This window comes from Lactuca serriola, chromosome 4 (assembly GCF_051521515.1).
Source record: "Lactuca serriola cultivar US96UC23 chromosome 4, Lser_US96UC23_V15, whole genome shotgun sequence".
NCBI classification, from domain to species: domain Eukaryota; kingdom Viridiplantae; phylum Streptophyta; class Magnoliopsida; order Asterales; family Asteraceae; genus Lactuca; species Lactuca serriola.
The window spans coordinates 321,743,437-321,750,289 of NC_136411.1; positions in this window are offsets into that span (position 1 = coordinate 321,743,437).

Here is a 6,853-nt window from a genome sequence, read left to right on the forward strand (position 1 = left end):
TCGAAGTTTATCCCTTCCTTTTACCCTTAGAGGGATAAAAGCGATATCTGTGGGCCCCTTGGTGATTTAGTGATGACAACCCTAAGTGCTTGGCTAAGCCTGGACTAATTTGACTTGTTCAATTAGTCAGTCATCATAAATTGGAAATCGGGAAACAATAGATGGACAGAGAGAATGATTATAATCCATGTCTCATGTCCATATGATATCTAGAATAGAGGAATATATGATCTTTTATCTAATGGACGCGTCATTGACTAGGTCATAGTTCGTCAGCGGCTTTTAAGAGCTAGGATTGATAGTCGGGATTTTTGAGTTGTACTTACAATAATAGTTATTAGACTTATCTAAGTGGGAGACTGTTGGATTAGGTGTCTAAGCCAATAACTATAATTAGTATGTACTTAAACCGAGAGTAGCATGGTCCATTTCGGGTTGCATATCACCAGGACAATTTGATAGGATGGATACTTGAGTACGAGGTTACTTTTGATTTATTAATATATTATAAGTTCTAATATATTAATCTGATATCATATTATTTAATTTTTATTGATCAAGAATTAATTTGGAATTAATTATGTGATCAAAAAAGACTAATTGTTATTTAGGATGGGCTAAACCAATACGGTGGTCCATGGAGGTTTAACCCATGGATCCTAAGTAATATGAAAGGTTATGGGCATTAGGGTTTGCATGGATGTAACCCTAGACTTTGGCACACTATAAAGGACTCCCTTAGCACCCAAAATCGACCACTAGAGTTATTGCAGTTCATTAGAGCCAATTTTGGAGCTAGAAACATCTCTCTCAAGTTCTCCTTTGTCATAGGTGTGTTGTGAACCATTTGAGGCATCACACTTGGGGTATTAAGTTCTTAAAGGCCAAATACAAAAAGTTCAACAACCTACATAAAGATTTAAACTCCTAACTAGTATTTTATGTTATTTATGTCAATTGTATGCTAGTTGTAGGCTTAATGCTTTGGAAACAATATTGCATGTATAATTAGAGAAAACGTAGTTCCAAAGCATTTAGGGTTGTATGTGCACGATATGATTTTGTAGTATACTAAAATCCAACAATTAATTGTCGGGGTTGGGATGAGTCCTAGCTAGCGTGCTCGGAAGGAGATGTCCGTCTTCTACACTGTCTCTAATGGTGAGTTGTTTTTTCTTCTTCTCTTCTTTCCCTCCTTTTTTTTCTCTAGGGTAGGGGATGCGATATACTTATTTTTCTGCTCTCTTGTTTTATTATTATTATTATTATTATTATTATTATTATTATTATTATTATTATTATTATTATTATTATTATTATTATTATTATTATTATTATTATTATTATTCCTTTATATTTGGTCTTTGTTTTACAGGTACCGAATGCTCTGTTTCCATGGTCTCTGTTCTATGAAAATGGTGTCAGGGGAAGTTGAAGCATCGGGTGGTGCCTTTATATGAGACTATGCCTCCGCCCCGTCATTTGAGTATCTCTATTGTGGCGCCTCCACAGCTAGTGGGGAGCTCTACTTTGTTGGGGAGCCAACCGGTTTCTAATGTTGCCCTGACCCCTGTCGTGATACCTCGCCCGTCAAGCGTGCCGTCCACCGATGGTGTGGTGGATAGCAAGGACGATATCATTGATAGTGTCCGCCGAGCTATAGAGAAACGGAAGGTTGCTCAGGAAATGAGTGGGTCAGCGCCCTGGGGCAGTTCTGTTCAGATTAGTCGGCGTATGGTGCAACGTCGTGGGCTTATGCGTCTACTATCTTCTGCGCCGCCACACCCCGGAGATGTGTTGGTGATACCCAATAATGACGTACAACAGTTTGAGAGTATCAAGGGGGTGTCTCAACAGCCCATTGTTCATGTTCCAATTGCTTTGAGTCCTGGTGTTAGTCCTCAATCTTCAGGGGATAGCACTGAGCGGTTACTCCGCGAGTGTGTTGCTATAAAGGTTCTCAAGGTGTACTTATGTTTGTTATAAGGTGGAATCTTTGCCCTGATTCCCGTCTGTCTATCCGTTCTGCTGCCTTGGAGTTTACTTATCATGCCCTTCCTCCTGCTACTGTAGAGGATATGGATTCTATGAACAATGCCGCCCTTGCTCATAACCTTGCTTATGCTGCCGTGCATGCCATGACTTACATGGCTGCCAAATCTCGGTGTGTGCAATGGTTCAACGATTTAGATCATGCACACTCTTTCCTAGAAGCGAGTGATGTGAGTCTGAAGGGCGAGGTGACAGATCTTAGTGCTACTATTTATCGATTAGATCAACAGAATAATTCATTGGTGTCGGAGAAACTGGTTTTGGAGGAGGCTCAAAGTCCTTTGGAGGCTCAAGTGGAGTCTCTAACACAAACGAATGAGGGTCTAATGATACAGAATGAGATCCTGGAATGTGACCTTGTCGACCGCGAGCGTAAGTTGGAAGTGGTGAGGGCAGATCGTAGTTGGCTGTTCCAGGTTGGCCTTATGCGTGTGATGGATAAGCTCATAGAACATCCTAAATTTACCGGGGGTATCAGCCGCATCCGCCATGCTGAGTTTGTTGTCGGTGAAGAGTCAGGCTAGGTGAGTTTAAAGTTGCAAGTTGATGTTGGGACTTATGATCCCTCTGCCAGTGACTCACGTTCGAGTCACTCCTCGGTTCCAAACGATGCCTTCTTGGATTTTTGCGACTAGGTTTACATGAGTTGGGCCAGCTGGATGTAGACGGGGTGAAAACATAATGTGCATTTGGTGAAGGTGAGGATGTTGTGGGATATGTAGGGACAGGTAATGTTGAAGGAAACATTGCTGGTGTGGTTAGGGGCGGTACTGATGAGGTTGGAGCTGATGGAGTGGGCGATGAAACTGGTGCAGGTGGTGCCAATGACGACGTCTAAAGTTGTTTAGATCTGCCCAGCGTGGTGTGAAAAGATTTGATGAAGCTTTGATTTGTTTTGTTTTGTTTTCGAACAATTTTTGGCCTCTAGGGCCTTTTATCTTGTTATGTTAATGGTGGCTTTGTTTGTTTTTGTTTTCGAACAATTTGTGGCATCTAAGGCCTTTTATCGTGCTATGTTTACTGTATTTTGCATGAACCAATGGTGGCTTTATTTGTTTTTGTTTTCTTTTTGGTGCCACGTTGTGTTGCTTGTTAGGCACGCTTGTTTACTTTAAGTATATTGTATGAGGTTTTAGACATACCAAACCTCCTTTGTAGGTTTTTGTTGTTCGTTATTACTCTATTATGAGATTTGTCATTTTGTTGTGTGTACATGTGGATTCATTTAGTATCCTCTGTGTTGTGTTTTTTCCTTTATCATGCATACTCATTGTGCACAACATATCAAGACTAGTGCATTTTCTTTTTTTTTATGTAATCCTGATACATGCTAGTTTCTGCACTATAATTCCATATCAAAATGCTCTGAGCATCCTCCTATTGGTCCGGGTGATCAATCCGGCCAATGGATATTTCACTATCTTCCTTTCTGCATAGGGGCTTGTAGTCTTTGCTTAAAAGTGGAACCTCCTTAAGTTCCTTGCATTCCATGTTCTTGGTATTTTTCTTCCTTTAGGTGTTTCCAAAGAGTATGACCCGTTACGGTGTGCTTACACTACCTTGTATGGTCCTTCATACGTCTGGCTCAATTTTCCGCAGGGCTGCGCGTGGCTGACTTTGTTCTTCTGTAGGACGTAATCTCCGACCCGGAAGGCCTTGTCCTTAACTCGCTAGTTGTAGTATCTCTCTACTATTTTTTGTAAGTGGCTTGGTGCATGCTCAAGCATTCTCGTCGTTCTTCCAAGAGGTCTAAGTTTTCCCTTAGGTTCTCATCATTTTCTTGCTCCAAGAAGTATTTTGTCCGTATCGAGACTATCATTATTTCCACTGGTTACATTGCCTCGGCTCCATAGGCCAAGCTAAACCGTGTTTCCTTTGTACTGGTCGTGATGTGGTTCGATATGACCAAAGGTCCTCTTTTAGCTCATCTACCCAATTACCCTTTGCTTTGCTGTAACAACGTAAATTTTCGAAACAACTTTTCATTTTTAAAACATAACATATCTCATAAAGTAATCACAAACTCAAGTGTATCAAATGTTATCCTAGTAAAACATATCCAAGAATCTCAAATACAAAATACATAATACTCTATCAATGTGTACAGATCATGTCGACGCCTTCCCGCGATCCTCATTGGTACCTGAAACACATATCACATAACACGGTAAGCATAAATGCTTAGTGAGTTCCCCAAAATACCACATAATGCACATAAGCCACTCGAGGCTATAACTCAGTATGACCCTCCAGTTAATGTGTCTTAGCGGGACCCTCCAGTCCCGTAGCTCGTTGGACCCTTCGGTCCGGTCTAGCTCGTTGGACCCTCCAGTCCAGTCTAATCGAGGACCCTCTGGCCTCATAATTCGTTGGAACCTCTCGTCCGGTCTATATAACATATATCATACATTTAACACAATCCACATAATCTTATACACATAACACATAAGACTCTCTGGTCTGCACATAGATACCAGTCTAGGTAATGTATAGTGAGAAGACCCACCTCGTATGATGTCTAGTATACTCCCGTTCTTGATACCCCTGATCTAGCCTCCTCCTATCAAAATGATAATATCTCTAATCAATACTTTGTTTATTTTCTCATCTCTAAAGGATGGGTAGAAGACCATTCTACCCCTACATGGCCTCTTTTGAATCAGTTTGACCAAAACCCTAAGGTCAACGGAAGTCAAGTCCAGTCAACGATCCAACTATCACCAGACTCGTCGAGTGCACTCGGGTGACTCGACAAGTACATGCGTGTTCTTTGAATCCTCCTAAGGCCTTAATCGACTCGTCAAGTTAGCCTTTCACTCGATGGGTTACCACTGATCACGAATCGCGGGGCAACCCGATCCGACTCGTCGAGTCCTCTTATGGACACGACGAATTTCCTCCATGGAAACACTCATCTGACCTTTTGAGGTCAGATCTGATTCTCTAACTTATAGATCTAACCTTCTAACAACCAAAAGTCACGTAAAGGTTCAATCTTTATGTCCATGCACCACACATCATTCTCTATTTGATGAAATAACTCTTAAAATGACAACCTAGATTCAAAACTCCAAATGGGACTGCATAAAGTTGGATGATTGGGACTCTCTGGACCTCTCAAGGTCCAGATCTAATTTCTATTCCTCAATGGGAATTCACATGCTCCAATACTCGATTAAAAAGGGGGATAAGGAAACCCTAGATTCATGGAATATACTATTCATACGAGTATAGGCCTGAAATCATACCTCAACAGCAACCCCTGATTAAATTGTAGTCTGAGCCCCCTCCACTCATCCTGGCTTGAATCTCCTTTCCTTCCTTGCAAGAATGCACTAAAATGGTGTAATTAGCTTCCTTCTTCTCTCTTTGTGCTCTCTGGTTCAATAAGGTCTCTCAAGTGTGTGTGTGTGGCCGCAAATGAAGGCCATAAGGACCCTTAAATAGGGCACAAGCCCATAGATTTAGGGTTTCTGTCCACCGCGCAGACTCGTCGAGTCCATTCATTAATCCGGGTCATTAGTCGCGATCCTACTTGACGAGTTTAGGCATCAACTATCTTCTTAACTCAAAAGTAAATACTTAAATTATGATACCTGGAAATCTGGATGTTACAGTTCTCCCCAACAAGATTCAGACTTCACCCTCGAAGTCTCACTATGCAAACAACTTTGGATGCTGCTCCCGCATCTCCGTCTGCGGCTCCTAAGTCAGCTCGGACCCTCTTCGATGTTGCCACTGGACCTGAACTAGGGGCACCTCTTCGTTCCTCAGAACCTTGATCTTCTGATCCAAGATCGCGATCGGCCTCTCAATGTAATTCAGGCTCGCGTCCACCTAAATATCCTCTAGTGGTACTACTACCGTCTCATCGGCTATACACTTCCTCAATTGGGATACGTGGAAGGTATCATGGATCTGACCCAACTCCTTGGGTAGCTCTAAACGGTATGCTACCTTGCACACTCTGGTGATCACCCTGAAAGGACCAATGTATCGGCACCCCAGTTTTCCCTTCTTCCTAAATCGGATCACCTTTTCCAAGGAGATACCTTCAGGAGTACAAAGTCTCCAACCTGGAACTAGAGCTTGGATCGTCGCCTATCTGCATAACTCTTATGGCGGCTCTGGGCTATCAGTAACCTCTGTCTGACCTGCTATATCTGCTCAGTCGTCTTAAGCACTATCTCAGTGCTACCCATCACTCGTTGTCCTACCTTTCCCCAACAGATGGGAGTGCGACACCTCCTCCCATATAAAATCACAAAGGGAGGCATAAGAATTCTCGAATGGTGGCTGTTGTGGTAAGAAAACTCAGCCAAAGGTAGGTATGTGTCCCAACTTCCCCCGAAGTCCATAACACATGCTCGAAGCATGTCCTCGAGCGTCTACATCGTTCGTTCACTCTGGCCATCCGTGTGTGGGTGGTAAGCAGTACTGAAGTGCAATCTCGTACCCAAATCATCATGGAACTTCTTCCAGAACTTGGAACTGAAATGTACATCTCGGTCTGACACAATCGAGATCGGCACTCCATGTTACGACACCGCCTCTCTCACATATAACTCTGCCAGCCTCTCCGTAGAAGAGCTCTCACTGATAGCAAGGAAGTGAGAGCTTTTGTCAGCCGATCCACAATCACCCAAATTGCATCAACACCCCTCGCGGTCCTCGGCAATTTGGTGATGAAGTCCATAGAAATCTATTTCCACTTACACTGGGGAACCTCTAGTGGCTGCAACTTGCCATGCGGACCCTGGTGCTCTGCCTTAACCCGGCGACAGGTCAAGCACCTCTCTAT